The sequence below is a fragment of the Stenella coeruleoalba genome, assembly GCF_951394435.1.
Source record: "Stenella coeruleoalba genome assembly, chromosome: 14".
Classification (NCBI taxonomy): domain Eukaryota; kingdom Metazoa; phylum Chordata; class Mammalia; order Artiodactyla; family Delphinidae; genus Stenella; species Stenella coeruleoalba.
Genome location: NC_137160.1, coordinates 81,542,564 through 81,558,416, shown reverse-complemented (window position 1 = coordinate 81,558,416; position 15,853 = coordinate 81,542,564). Strand labels below are relative to the sequence as shown.

Here is a 15,853-nt window from a genome sequence, read left to right as displayed (position 1 = left end):
CCCAAAGGTCATTAGAAATGTCCAGATACAGGCACTATATCAGTTAGGATACAGAGCTCAACTGCATGCAATAGAGACCCCAAATAACAGTAGCCTAAATAAGGTAGAAATTGATTTCTTTCTCACATGCAGTCTGGATGAAAATGGTCCAGGGCTGGTATGGCGGTTCTGAGCAATGAATTCATCAGGGACCCATCTCTAGGGTGTTGCCCTCATCAGCATGGTCAAAAATGGCTCCCCATCAGGATCAAATTCCAAATAGAAGGATGGAAGAAGGAGGAAAGGAGAAAGAAAGGGCATTTTCCTCCCTTCAAGGGCGTGGCCTGTCACTGCCACTTGCAGCTCATTGGTCAGAACTTAGTCACATGACCACACCTACCTGCAACAAGAGGTGGGAAATGTAGTCCTTATTCTGTTTGACCATGTTGCTTGCTTAAAATTGGATCAGGAGTTTTCTTACTTTTCTTGAGAAAGGAGAATGGATATTGAAAGACAAGCAAGAGTTCCTGCCACTGGTACCAATGGAATGGTCCTTTGACCTGGAGCTGAATGAGTAGCCTCTCCCACATGCGGAAGGAAATCTTTGTGTTCATAGGGGACCTGGACAGCTATAAGGCATGTAATATGGCCCAGCCTGGGAAGAGCTCTATAGAGAATTTATTTGCCCAGGTAAATAATGACCTATTTGTGTTTTTCCCAAGGGAATGGGCCCTATCTTGGCACTGACGGGGGTGTCTGAAAGTCAAAGTCTTGGGTGTGGAGTATTGGAGTCTCCAATCAGTTCCTAGGCTGTGTCCTGTTCTGGGTTCCTTAGGTGATATCAAAGCTCACAGACTCCACAAGATCCAAAAAGTCTTCCCTGATCTGCCAGCTAGAAGAGGCTGCTCTCTCCTTTGAACCCCCATCATACCTGGAGTAGACATCTGTTGGTTTTGTTGTCTGGCCTTATTTTCTCTTCTGGTTTTCCTTTGACAGAACCATGCCTTCTACATTCTCAGTTGATTTTGTCCCCACCCACAGGCCCCAGGAGTGGATCCAGGACCAGTCTGAGACACTTCGTCATTGCTACTGTGCTCTGTTCAAGACTGGACATGTGAGCCAGGTCAGTCTGATATGTCTTGGAACTTTGGTTAAAATTACTGAAACAGTGGTGCTCTCTTTATGCTGGAGTTGCTAAGCTGGTAGGATATGGGCCTAAAATTATTGGTGGCCATTTGGCAGCAGGGAATGAAGTCAACTCACAGAAATCCAGAGGGAAATGATGGAGGGATTCCTGATGACATTATTTGAACATCTGGATCAAGCCATGCCAGAAGGCCTGACTAGTTTCAGGAGCGAGTAACTTCCCTTTTCTGCTTAAGCCAGTTGAAGCAGACCCTCCTATCACTTTGAACCAAAAGAGTCTTGACTAGTAGAACCTTTATGTGTACCTTCATAATATGGCTTATCACTTTGAACCTGAGGTTGCAATTATTTCTGAACACATGTCATGTCTCCTCAAGTATCTTGAAACCAGAATCCCACCTAGGTAGCAGGCACAACCCACGTTTTCAGGGAATGCTTGGTGAATGAATGAATGGATTGATGGATAGACCAATGGACTGGTGGATGGATGAATAATAGAAAGAAGTAAAATAGTACATGTCCCTCCTGAGCATCAGGCCCCAAAGTAGGAGCCTATGCTTCTCCAGACCTTTCTTACAATCCTTTCCCCATCCCTTTGTTTATTAATTCAGACAACAAATGTTTACTGAACACCTACTATGTGCAAGGCTCTGTGCCAGGAGCTGGGAATATGTAATGTGGTGGTGAAAAGCTCGTGTTTTGGAATCATACAGAACTGGATTTGAACACTAGCTGTGCCCATTACTCTCAGTGTGGCCTTAGACAAGTTGATTAACACCTCTGAACCTCAATTTCTTCATCTGTAAAATGGGCATTGATGGCATCTTCTTCATAGGGTGGTTGTGAGAGTAATCGAGATAAGGGACTTAAAGTGTTGAATGGTGCAGGTTCGTAATAATTATTATTATAATAAAGTTAACACTATATGCCCTTTACAGATGTTAGCTGTTATGCTCTCCCTTTCCAATTTAACTAGCAAAAGAAAGAATATATACATATATGTATATACATAGAGAGAAACAGAGAGACAGAGACAAAGAGACAGAGACAGAGAATGACAGAGACAGAGAGATAGAGAAAGAGACAGAGACACAGAAAGAAATAGACAGAGAGAGACAGAAAGAGACAGAGAGGAAAGATTGAACAGCAAAAATAATTTTAAATGTGTTTTTCTTCTCTCTGATAATTGTGGTTTATCTGGGTTTGGGGAAAAAATACTCATCTAAACCAGTGGTTCATTACAGGGGTGATTGTTCACCCCCAGGGGACATTTGGCAATGTCTGGAGACATTTTTCGTTGTCATGATCGAGGGAGTGCTACTGGCATCTAATGGCCAGAGATGCTGCTAAACATCCGACAATACACAGATCAACGCCTACAGCAAAGAACTGTCTGGTCTAAAATGTCAATAGTGCCAAGGCTGAGAAACTCTGGTCTATACTGTGTTGGTGCCTTGGCTGTAAATTCAATTGTAAACTGAAATCAAGGGCCATAATGTAAGACCCATGGTAGGTGCTCAATGAATGTTTGATAACCACATAAGTGAATGAATGATCAAATGAATGATTATATCTTACATTTGTAACTCAGCCAAGTGCCTGGTATACAGCTGTGTCAGAATGGCTGTTCATAAATGGTTATTGACTCGTTCCTGTAAATATCCCTCCTGAAGAGCCACCTGTGCAGCAGCTGGGAATGATGTCCTCCTGGCTGAGGGACAAGATGGCCTCACAGCATCAGTTTGGGGTTACAATCAACTGCTGCGGGCAGCCACAGAGCGGCAGAGTGGACAGTGTTTCTCCACATAGTGATGGATTCGTTGTCTCCTCTCCTGCCCCTCTTCTCTCAGACTCTCTGCAGAGAAGGGTTTAAAGAGCTGAGCTGAGAGCCTATGGATTTAGCTCTTTAGGAAAAGGAGGAAAAAATGAGCCCATACTGAAGATTACTGTTAATTTGCTTGAGGATCAAGAGCCTGTTAGAATTAGAGAGCGGGGTGGGTTGGTGGGGCGGGACTCTGGTTCATCACCACACTTTTTCTAATTCATTTATGCAACGAATACCTACAGAGTGCCAGGGACTCTTTGGGGTGAGATAACTAAAGAGATCAAAATCCCTACCCTCTTGGTGTTTATATTCTAAAGAAACAGGATGAACAATAGATACTAATATATAGTATGTGAGAGGGCCATGTGCTCTATCGAGAAAAATCAAACAGGGAAGGAAGATAAGATGTGCTTAGGGTTGAACTTTTTGGTAAAATTGAAGTGAGCTTCACACAGCATAAAATTAACCATTTTAAAGTATAGAATTCAGTGGCATTTAGTACATTCTCGGTGTTGTGCAACCACCATCTCTATCTAGTTCCAAAACATTTTCATCACCCCAAAAGGAAAACCCTTACCCACTAAGCAGTCACTCTCCATTCCCTCCTCCCCCGCTGCCCCTGGCAACTGTCAATCTACCTTCTGTCTCTATGGATTTACCAGCCCCTTGTAACCACCAGTTTTCTTTCTGTCTTCATGGATTTACCTATTACGGACGTTTCGCATAAATGGAATCATACACTACGTGGTCTTTAGTGACTGGCTTCTTTCATTTAGTGTAATGTTTTCAAGTTTCATCCATATTTTAGAGTGCATCAGTAGCTCATTCCGTTTTGTGGCCGAGTAATATTCCATTGAGTGGCTATATCACATTCTTTTTAAATTAATTAATTTATTTGTTTTTATTTTTGGCTGTGTTGGGTCTTCGTTGCTGCGTGTGGGCTTTCTCTAGTTGCGGTGAGCAGGGGCTACTCTTCGTTGTGGTGCGCGGGCTTCTCACTGTGGTGGCTTCTCTTGTTGTGGAGCACGGGTACTAGGGCACGTGGGCTTCAGTAGTTGTGGCTCGTGGGCTCTAGAGCGCAGGCTCAGTAGTTGTGGTGCACGGGTTTAGTTGCTCCGCGGCATGTGGGATCTTCCCGGACCAGGGCTCGAACCTGTGTCCCCTGCATTGGCAGGCAGATTCTTAACCACTGCGCCACCAGGGAAGTCCCAGAAGATGATTGTTAAGTGAAGACCTTAGGAGGATGAGGGAGCAAGCCACCAGGATGTCTGGGAAGAGCACTGCACGCAGAGGGAACAGTAAGTGCAAAGGCCCTGAGGCAAGTCATTTTCACTTGTCTTTAACTCTATTTTCCTGTATGCTAATGGGGAAGAATAAGACCATGAAGAAAATATCACATAGAATATTGGCAAATTATCAACACCTGGGCTCGCCCACATACTTGAGCAAGATACAGTTGACCCTTCAACAACACAGGGGTTAGGGGCATCGACTGTCCTCGTAGTTGAAAATCCGAGTATATACAGAGTCAACCCTCTGTATCTGTGGTTTGTCCACATCTGCAGATTCAATCAACTATGCATCATGAAGTACTGTAGTATTTACTATTGAAAAAAATCTTTGTGGAAGTGCATCAAGGCAGTTCAAACCCATGTTTTTCAACAGTCAACTGTACTTCTCAGAGCTTCAATCTGCTCACCTGTAAAATAGGGATAGTAATTGCTACCTACCTCGCAGTGTTCTCTCAAGAATTAAATTAAATATATACCCAGCCAGGGCCTGGCACATAGTAGGGCTCAGAAATGGATTTGACCATAATCCAAAAAGACACATGCACCCCAATGTTCATTGCAGCACTATTTACAATAGCCAGGTCATGGAAGCAACCTAAATGCCCATCAACAGACGAATGGATAAAGAAGATGTGGTACATGTATACAATGGAATATTACTCAGCCATAAAAAGGAACAAAATTGGGTCATTTGTAGAGACGTGGATGGATCTAGAGACTGTCATACAGAGTAAAGTAAGTCAGAAAGAGAGAAACAAATATCGTATGTTAATGCATATATGTGGAACCTAGAAAAATGGTACAGATGAACCGGTTTGCAGGGCAGAAATAGAGACACAGATGTAGAGAACAAATGTATGGACACCAAGTGGGGAAAGTGGCGGGGGGTGGTGGGGGGGGATGAATTGGGAGATTGGGATTGACATGTATACACTGATGTGTATAAAATGGATGACTAGTAAGAACCTGCTGTATGAAAAAATAAATAAAATAAAATTCAAAAAAAAAAAAAAAAAAGGAAAGGGGTTTGAACTCAGATCAGGAGGACTTCAAATCCTGAGGCCTCCAGGAAGAAAATGGTTTATAGGAGAGCCTGAGGGGTTTTGTGGCTGGGTGGCCTGCAGTCTAGCCTGACACAGGCTACCATATACTCTCCTCTATTTATGCTTCTAAGAGCATAATTTGTTTATATACTAACACCAAGCAGGAGGATTAGAGTCTGAATGCCAGCTTTCACCAAGTGACTTTAGGCAAATTTCTTAATCTCTTTTAACTCAATTTCCTCATTTGTGACTCAATATTGTTGACAGAATTCAAGATCATATATGTGTCATTGGAGAATTGACAGATAATATATATGAGTGTCACTGGTATGTGGTAGTGCTCAAAAAATTTCCCTCTTTTGTTGCTTCATCATATGTCTGCCCAGCAAATGCCATTTGGGGCATTAAAAAAACCACAAGATTACCTTTAATCATGTCTTCAACACAAGTTGCCATGATGTTTTGCTTTGTTTTGTGTTTTGGTGGCAGGTAGAATGTGGGCTTTGGGGTCTCAGGTGAGAGTTGAGATCCTGGTTCCTGTGCTTACTTGCTGTTGGACCTTGGGCAAGAGTCTTAATCTCTCTGAGCTTTAGTTTCCCGGCCTACCTTATAAAGCAGTTGTAAGGATCTGAGATCATTTTTGTGAAGCATCCAGCACCCAACAGGACTCTTAGCCTCAGGGCCGATGGTGGCCACCTTGGTATGAAGAAAAGGATGGGAAATCCAAGCAGTTTGGGTGGTGAGGGAAGAACAGGAGAGAAAAGTCCCAATCAGACTATCTAGAAAAGCTCGTGAGAACTTAGCAAGAGTGAAGCCATAATGAGTTTCCAGCTCTCATTTTTCTCCCTTTGGAAAAAGCTAAGAATCAGGAGTCCCAAATGTTCTGTCCAAGACTATCTCCATGCCCTCGAGCAAGTCCCTTTCCCTCTCTGAGCCTCAGTTTCCTGGGGTCCCTCTCCAAGGACCCTCTCTTCTCTGTATCTACCTGTGCACCGCTAATGACCAGTAGAGGGTAGCGGTGAGCCGACATTCACTGTAGAGTCCGTGCCTGCAAGTCTTGTTTGCCCTGTTGCTATCATCTGACCCGGGGCAAGAAAACTGTGGTGAAATAATGATAGTAGTATGTTTCTCTTTTTCAAAGAGCCTTATTTTATCCTCAGCGCACAGTCAGAATGAGGTCTTGCCCCAGTACACAAATGAGAAAGCAGAACCTCAGAGGCATAAGAAATTTAACAAGACTACATACAAACAATCAACAGATAATTTTTTTCATACCACATCCTAAATTTAGAACATTCCAATTTTAGGAACAGCATTGCTGTATGTCTTGTCTGCTTAGTATTGATAACACATTACCTTCTTTATGGTTCATGAAGTATTTTCTGATCCTCAATACCAGGGGATTCTCCTCTTGTTCTCCCCAGCTTACAGATGAGAAAACTGAGGCTTCTAGAGGTTATGCCATTTGGCTTAGCATTTTCTTAATCAGCTCCATCTTAGAGGCTGTTTGGTAGACTCCCAGGAATATTAGCTTAACAACTACAGAACTTGGTGTTTTGCAGCAGTTTTCATATGATGGGACATAGTGGGTTCGAGTCCAGATATTGCTCCTTGTTTTGCAAAAGAAATTAAACTCCTCTCTCTCTGTCCCAGCATCTGCACAGGTTATCAGAAATTTCACGTAGAACTGGAATAGCTTTAGATCAGCAATGGTACTCAAAAGGGACTATTAGGGGCTTCCCTGGTGGCGCGGTGGTTGGGGGTCCGCCTGCCGATGCAGGGGGCTCGGGTTCGTGCCCCGGTCCAGGACGATCCTGCGTGCCGCGGAGCGACTGGGCCCGTGGGCCGTGGCCGCTGGGCCTGCGCGTGCGGAGCCTGTGCTCCGCAACGGGAGAGGCCACAGCAGTGGGAGGCCCGCGTACCGCAAAAAAAAAAAAAAAAAAAAAGGGACTATTAATTGACACACCTATCCCCAACTCCAGATGCTGATATCTGCCCTCAACCACCCAGATCATCACTGTTTTTGAGGGTCGTTTTATTTGTATGTGAGTGCAATGTCTTTAAGACATCCCTGGGTTGGTTAAGATGCTGCAACAGAAAGGCACAACTCAAATTAGCTTAAACACTTCAACATTAAGGAAAATTTTACTTCATATAACAAGTAAACTCCAAGGTGGCACGTACAACAACTCAACAAGATTAGCAGAATTATCCTGCCCAAAATGTCAATAGTACTGAGGTTGAGAAACCCTGGGCTAGACTGATCAGTGCAGGGGTTGGGACTGGACTCTTCTTCCATGAAGCACACGGCAGTGAAGAAGAGGCAGAGGACACCACACAAAATTGGGGTTTGGAGAGTCTGAAAGAGGAAAGGGGGACATCTTCACTAAGAAGCTTTCGAGAAGCGAATTGACAGTCTCTGTTATAAGCCCTGGTGCTGTTAATTTAGCTCCCAGGGAGCTCTCCCTAGCTCACTGTGTGTGCCCTGCTGCTGGGAGTTAGGAGGATATATTAGAATTAACACTTGGTCCTTGCCCTCACCTTGCTTATAGTCTAGATGTTTAAACCAGACTCACATTACTTCCTTTTCACTATTATCTTTTTTTCTCAATTGTAGGAAAAACTAAAAGGAATAAAGAAAAGCCAGAATCACCCATAACCTATCAAAATAGCTCCCACTAACATTTTTGTTTATTTTGTCCTAATCTTGACCTTGCTTTCTAATTATTGCAACTCATGTAGATTATCCCCTCATTCATTCATTCAACAGCTATGGAGCTGAGTGCTGGTGTGTGTGGTTCAGATTCTCACTGTACTAGGAGTTCCCAGAACAATTTCATTGTAGCCCGGCATGGTTGAATCGGGGCGGGGGTTGACCTGGGTCTTGAAGTCAATTTGAATGAGGAAAGAGGGTATGAGGGTGGCCTTCCCATGAGAGGAAGGCAATGTCCCAGGAACAAGGCAGGGGAGGTGGGTGTGGAGAAGAAGACTGGTGCATAGTGGGAAGGCTAGAGGAAGGAGTCAGTGGTGGGGGAAGATTCTAGGTGTAATGTAGAGATTTCTTATGAAATTGCAGGGATAATTTTAGGAAGAAGATTCCAGAAGGGCTTAAAAGGATGGCAAGCTTAAAGGTAAACTTGGATGCTACAGGCACCAGGAGATGGTCTAAGTGAGTGAAGTAGGAGCAGATACAAGAAAGAACATAGGCTTCCTGGTCTACACGTTCCCCTTCAATAGGTACACGAGACAAAGGAATGTTATTCTAGGAAGAACGGCAGCACAAACGTGACGATAATCAGCAACTGACAGTGGCTTCCGGATCACACATGTTAGGGAGCAGGGGGAACTGTGGCAAACAGGTCAGTGCATGTCCCATCTGAAGCAGGAAGCCTCTTCTCAGCTTAAGCCAAGGTTCCACATAGTATATCCAGATTTCCAGAAATCCAGACAGTCCCAACAAATGCAATTGAGTCTCACTGGTTTTGATTGGCCTCATCCTGAAATATCTCGATTTTCAGATGTTGGTTCATTCTGCTTGTTTGTTTGTTTAGTGCTCTGTGAGCCAAACACAACTTGCCTATCTGTCATACTTAGCCTGGGGATGCTAGTTTGTTGTCCCTTGGGTATATGCCAAGATGAATCTTAGTTGGAAGGATGAGAGGGTGGCTAGCAGGGAGATGTCCTTACAAAACCAAAGGATGGGCAGAAAGTTTGTGCAGGAGGACCTCCATCTTCTTCTGAAAAGCAATTCCATGAACATTCATTCAATCCTCACATCAACCCTATGAGATAAAGCAGGTTAACTCCATTACATGCATGGGGAAACTGAGGCTCAGAGAGTGCCCACTTTCACAAACTACAAACTAGACCCTCAAGACTGCACTCTTTACCTCCTTGCTGATGGTACCCAAGTTAGAGCTGACTTCAAAGTTCACTAAGAAGTTTAAGACATTGCAAGGAAAATGAACCCTTTTGCTTAAAGGATGCCAACCTGGCTTTTTTGCCCACTGCATCTCCAGTGCCTTTATCTCCTTGTCTTAAGGTGACTGTAACTACTGGGCAGCACTTCTCTGATGATGTGGCAGCCATGGTTGGAGTGCACCACTCAGAACTCCTTCCTGAGTGTCTGCTTCGAAGAGCATGGTTGACTGACAGCACTAGTTCCCACCCCTCTGGATCCACCAAGCTCATGCCAAGGCCATACCTCCCCGGGCTGCTCCCAGCCAATAACAGAGCACACTGGGAGTGCTAGTGAAGCCCCATTGCTGCCCGACTTGGAATCCCTCTCACAGCTGACTGTGGCTGGGGAACTCCCTTTCAGCATGGCCAAAACTTTCTTAGAACTGTGCTGCTGTCCAAGGCTCTTCCTACCCAATCCTTCTGTCCCCCTCTCCTTCCAAGGTATCAGACCAGCATCACAGTCTGAACAGTCTCTTGCCTATTCTCACTCCCTTGCCCTTTATCCCTCATAGGCATAAATAAATAAATCCTCAGTAAATCTGCAAATTTGTGCTCAACGTGGTATCTGCTTCTCAGAGGATCTGAACTAACACAGATGACTTCCATTTTGTGAAATGAGCTAGTGAGGTCTACAATCATCCAAACCCAGAGTCATCTGTTGTCAAGGATACAGGTTTTCACACTGTAATGGTTAGGCCCGTGGGGTTTGGAATCAAAATGACGGAGGTGTGAGCCCTACATGCCAGTGGTATGACCTTGAGGAAGTTTTATAACCCCTCCTACTTCCTCATCTGTTGAAAAAAGTGATTCTCAACCAGAAGCAATTTTGTCCCCCAGGGACATTTGGCAACGTCTAGAGGCATTTTTTGGTTGTTACAACTGGAGGAACTGAGGGTGTTGGTTATTGCTACTGATGCCTAGTGGGTGGAGGCCAGGGATATTGCAAAATATCCTACAGTGCACAGAGCCGCTCCCAAACACACACACACACACACACACACACACACAGAGCACAGAATGATCCAACCCAAAATGTCCGTAACGCTGAAGCTGAAAAACCCCGTATAAAATGGAGATGGTAATGGTAACTAACTCAAAAAACTGTTGTGAGGATCCAGGGGGATCACTTGTTCAATATCTGTCACTTCTACTCCCCCACTCCCTTGTAAACTCCACAAGGGCAGGGACCAGATGATTCTAGGTCAACATTCAGTATCACCAATGACTAGAACATGGAAGGTACTAAGTAAATTATTATGAACTGAAACATTACCAGATGAGTGCAAATCAACACATGGTAACTATTATTATTATTATTACGACTATTATCATCATCATCATCATCATCATCATCAACAACAACACTGTCTTTCCAGACCCTGGCTCAGTGCATGGGGTATAATTGGTCCTCAATATTTGTTGAATGAATGAAAGAATGCGAAATGAAGGGGTATTTACTCACTAACAGCAAATTTATGTGCTTTGTAGAGGTATTGGAAACTCTTGGGAAACAGGCCCCGTCTTTTTTTTTTTTTTTTTTGCAAAGAGGAATTTTGTTCGTCAGAGAAATGACTTGAGAGGATTGAGACCTCGGCCAGCCAGAGTCAGGGGCCTGATTCAAAGTCATGTAGCGTTTAGGACGCAAATCTTGCTTGGCCTAGGCTAAAAAGGAAAACGGGCCAGGTTTTGTGCGAACTCGCTGTGAAACAAGAGCTGTTTTCAGGGCCCAGGAACACTCTCTGTCCCATGTTTAATTTCTTCCATCTGTCTGGTATCTGACCTCTGCTGCCCTCTAAGCCATTGCCACATATTGTCTGCGCACGTTCCCATATAAGGTGATCTCTCTCTCTCTTTCTCTTCCTCTCTTCCCCTCTCCCTCTCTTTCTCAGGGTTGGACTGCAGCAGTACTTCCTCCACCCTGCTCTCCCTCTCTCGGCCTTCGCTGGCAGGCTCTGCTGTGAGGATGGATGGCTGGAGAGCGGGAAGGGGCAGGGGGCTGCCAAAGAATGTGGCAGGTTTATTTTTGTTCGGGCTGCATTCTTTGCCAGGCCTGCAGGCCCCAGCCACTTGGGGATGTCACATGCCGATAAGACAGTCGGGGGTGACTGAGACCTGTGGCTCAAATCTGCAACACCCCAGGTGTGAGACGTCATCACGGAGTGGGGGGGGGGCAGGGAGTGGGGAAGGCAGGGACCCTGAGGTCATGGGACTCTCCTCTTCCCACTACCTTGTGCCTGATTCCCAGAAAGATGTCTGATCCTTCAGAGAATCAGTTGCAGGAATTGAGATCAGTAACCACTTAGGCCCATCTCTGGGCAAAGCCCAGCCTCTGCGGCAGGGTAGAGAAGAGCCAGGTATCAGGGTGAAATTATTAGCTATGTGACCTTGGGTAAATTGACTGAGTCCTCTGACTCTCAGTTTCCTTATCTGTCAAAATAACATCAACAAATCTACTCAATACTATTCTAGTATCTTAGTCTAATGTAAACTCTGTGGCAGCAATTATTGTCTGTTTTGTTCACTGTTGTCTCACCAGCACACAGTAGGAGCTCAGATGTGTTAAACGAATTAAATGAGATAATTCTTTTAACTGCTCAGCACCTAATAATAACTCTTACTACCTATTCAACAACAACAGATGTTTATTAAGCACCGATTAGGTGCCAGGCCCTGACAGGTGCTGGGGATATAGCAGTGAACAAGACAGACAAGCCCTCAGAGAGCTTATATTCTCATGGGGGTGACATAATAAAGTAAATTAATTTCTGAGAGTACTAAGTGCTATGGAAGATATTAAAAAAGGGATGTGGAAGAAGTGTGTTTTTTAAACCTTTTGACTGTGATTCACAGTAAGAAATATGCTTATTGTGTGACCCAGTGAACACCCATGCATGTTCATTAAGCTGAAATGAAACTTTCACAGAACAGTTGTGGTAGATTGTCTGTGAAGATATCTGCCAGCAGTTTGGCAAGCATCATTCCTGGTATGCACATGCCACTCCCCAGTCAATAGGTAGAGTCTAGGGAATTCCCTGGCAGTCCAGTGGTTAGGACTCTGCACCCGAGAGGGTCTTATGACTTGCTTTGACCAATGGAAATGATCACTGTACTTGTTCTGGGCCTCAGCTTTAAGAGGCCTGGTGGCTTTCACTTTTATGCCATTAGTACCCAGCTGCCATGTAAAGAAGCTCAGGTTAGACCACTGAGTGATGAAACACCGCAAGGAGAAAGAGTCCACACGAGGGAGAAATGGCAGCCGGCACTGAGGCCCCAGAAAGGAGGGAAGCCATCTTGGATGTTCCAGCCCCAGACAAGCTCCCAGCCTAACTTAGTCACATGATGACCCAGGAGATACCACATGGAGCAGAAGAACTGCCCAGCTGAGCTTATCCACAGACTTGTGGGGGGAAAGGGTTTTTTAAAAAAATATTTATTTATTTATTTATTTATTTAGGCTGCATTGGGTTTTCGTTGCTGCGCGTGGGCTTTCTCTAGTTGTGGCCAGCGGGGGCTACTCTTCGTTGTGGTGTGCGGGCTTCTCATTGAGGTGGGAGGTAGCTTCACTTGTTGCAGAGAATGGGCTTCAGTAGCTGTGGCACGCAGGCTTGGTAGTTGTGGCTTGCGGGCTCTAGAGCGCAGGCTCAGAGGTTGTGGTGCATGGGCTTAGCTGCTCCACAGCATGTGGGATCTTCCCGTTCCAGAACTCGAACCTGTGTCCCCTGCTTTGGCAGGCAGATTCTTAACCACTGTACCACAAGGGAAGTCCCAAAAGGTATTGTTTTTAAGCCAATAAATTCGGAGTGGTTTGAATGCAGCAAAAATATTTCTGTCAAAGAAATATTTACCCTTATTCTGTGTGATATTTTCTATTCCACTTAATTTCAGTTTTTAAAAATGTCAATCATGATTTACATTAAACTGATTTAATGATTAAACTGATTTCAGTACCCACTAATGGGCCATAACAGACAGTCTGCAGAGCACAATGATGGAGAATGACCGGTGGGTGTATTACTTTAAGTAACAGCGTCAGGAAAGACCTCCTGACCTCCTCAGATGTTAGATGAGAAACTAACATTTGAGCTGTGACCTGGCTGAGGAGACAGAGCCAGGCTGGTGAAGATCTGGGGAAAGAACGGCCAGGCAGAAGGAACAGCAGTGCAAAGATCTTGAGGCTGGGATGGGTTTGTTTTGTCTGAGCAACTGAATGGAAACGAGTGGTCGGAGGAGTAGAGAGAGAAGGGAAACCTAGAATGAAATCAGACCTTATACCATGCAGCTCCTGGAACTTCAACCATAGGGAGCAAACACAGCTTGGAAGACTTGGGGTGACCTCCTAAGGGCCTGACTGCCCATCATTTTTTTAAAAAATTGAGGTGAGATTCACATAACATAAAATTAACCTTTTTAAAGGGAAAATTCAGTGGCATTTGGTACATTCACAGTATTGTGCAACCACTACCTCTGTCTATTTCCAGGTTTCCATCGTCCTCAAAGAAAATCCCATACCCTTGAAGCCTTTGCTCCACATTCTCCCACCCCCACCACCACCCCAGCCCCTGGCAATCACCAGCTTGCATTCTGTCCTATGGATTTGGCTTGTCTAGATATTTCATATAAATGGAATCATACAATATGTGGCCTTTTGTGTCTGGCTTCTTTCACTTAAGGTGTTTTCAAGGTTCATCCCTGTTGCAACATGTATTCATACTTCATTTCTTTTTATGGCTGAATAATATTCTGCCGTATGTTTATACCACAAATTGTTCAGCCTTCCATCCGTTTGCCCGTCATTTTGATTCTATATTCCATCTATAGCACTCTTATAGACCTTGATTTGACGTCATCATCCCAGAAGGGAGAAAAGGTCTTGACAACATGAAGAAGAAGATTTGTGCCCTGCTGCTCCTGGCCTTTTCTTGTCCCACCCCATCAACATTTTCCTGCATGATTCTGAGCTTCCTGATGTCCCAAAATGCAGCTCCACTGCTGGTTACCCTTAAATACTCCCCCTGAATTCTATAAATACACCAACACTCAGCTGGAAAAAAAAGAACTTGAAAGGCATCTGAAATGAAAATACACTTTTTTCCCATCATCAGCCAAGTGTTTTCTCTCCATCTTCTCCCTCTTTGATTCCAGGGTAAGCGCTTGGATTTCAAACCACTAGCCCTACCTGGGAAAGAAAAGAGTTTCCTTGGCAAAGCCCTTGTAGGCAGAGAAAGCCAGATAGCATGTTAGCCCTGGCCCTCACACATAGAAAATCCCTCTGCCTCACACAGAAAATCACTTTGCCTCAGCGGCCTGATTTATGATCCTTCTTCCAGACTCCGCTGAGCCAGTTTTGAGACAGTTTAGTGGGTTGGTGTAAATGGCTTTGGGATCAGGGAGACCTGTGTGTGAATCTTGGCTCAGCCGGCTGCTGGCTATGTGACCTTGGGCCCTCTATTAACTCTCCAGGACTCAGTTTCCTTAATTACAAAATGGAAAAAGCAATACTGTCCTTGCAGACCTATTGTGAAGATTAAATGAGGTGACGTGGGTGTGGGCAGTGTGCAGAAATAGAATTAGACCTAACTCCACCGATGCCTAGATCTTCAGCTGGAGAACCAGGGAAGCTTAGAGATGCGGCGGTGGCTTGGGTGGCCTCACAGGGCCTTCCTGCCCATCATTTTGACTGTATAATTCAATTTATAATTCAGTCCATCTGCCCCTCCAGATCCCCACTCTGCCATTTTCTCTCTTGGGAGGCCAGTCTGCATGGATGGTCTTCAAGGGGTTGCCTGCTCCTTTGGTTCCCTGTTGGGTTTAACCAAGGGGAGGCCAGGCAGGAGATCAGAGAGTGGAAGGAGAGTGAGTTCAAGACTGGCTGTATCTAAAGGCTCCTGTTGGGTAACCTTTTCCATACAGCTTCTGTGTTGGGCTTCTGGTGCCTGTTCCCTTCTCTGGCTGCTTCAGGTTTAGGGATGCAATAGCTGCCTTTGTTGCTGGACCCTTGCTGGTTTCCCTAAACCCCACCCACACCTTTATACATAGTCCTTTATTAAGCTCTCATCAGTTGTCCAGAATGTGCCATCTTTATCCTGCCAGGAAGCTGACTGATGCAGAGGTCACCCATTTTAGTTCACAACTCAGATTTGCTAGAGGAAGTATATTATTTTATAATCAACTGAAATCCAACTCTGAGCCCCCATCCTGTCATTACTGAGCATCTCTCCCTCACACACTTCCTGGGGGCTGCAAGTCTCTGGGTTCTTTTGCAGTGACAAGGCCTCAGAGAATCACTTGCAGTCTTCTGCTGATGGCCCATCGTGGTGCTTGCTTGGTCACCCACCCATCATCCCAGGCTGCCTGGTCCTTTTAGGTCCAATGGCATTGATGCTTCCATGTCAGACCTGGGACAAGGAAAGCTTGGGCCACACTGGAAGCCACCGGACTGATGGTGTGGCCTCCTCAAGAGCTGCCCCAAACTTACCACCTGTGATCCTTTCCCAATCTTCTTAGCATCTCTCTACTCTCTTCTTACTCTAATAGGAACTTTCCTCTCCACTCCCCCCTTGAGGACAACCAGTATAAGCTCCTCTAAAGACTTCAGACCTTTACAAAAG

At 44.9% G+C, this 15,853-nt stretch overlaps 1 protein-coding gene across 1 annotated transcript in view; it reads left to right on the top strand.

Annotated features, from left to right (window-relative positions):
* Positions 1-749: 749 nt before the first annotated feature.
* Positions 750-15,853, top strand: part of IFT81 (intraflagellar transport 81) — a 105,961-nt gene continuing 90,857 nt past the window's right edge. The window contains exon 1 of the mRNA XM_079942315.1: positions 750-1,102. The gene's annotated coding sequence lies outside the window, so the exon portion shown is untranslated. The remainder of the gene's footprint in view (positions 1,103-15,853) is intronic.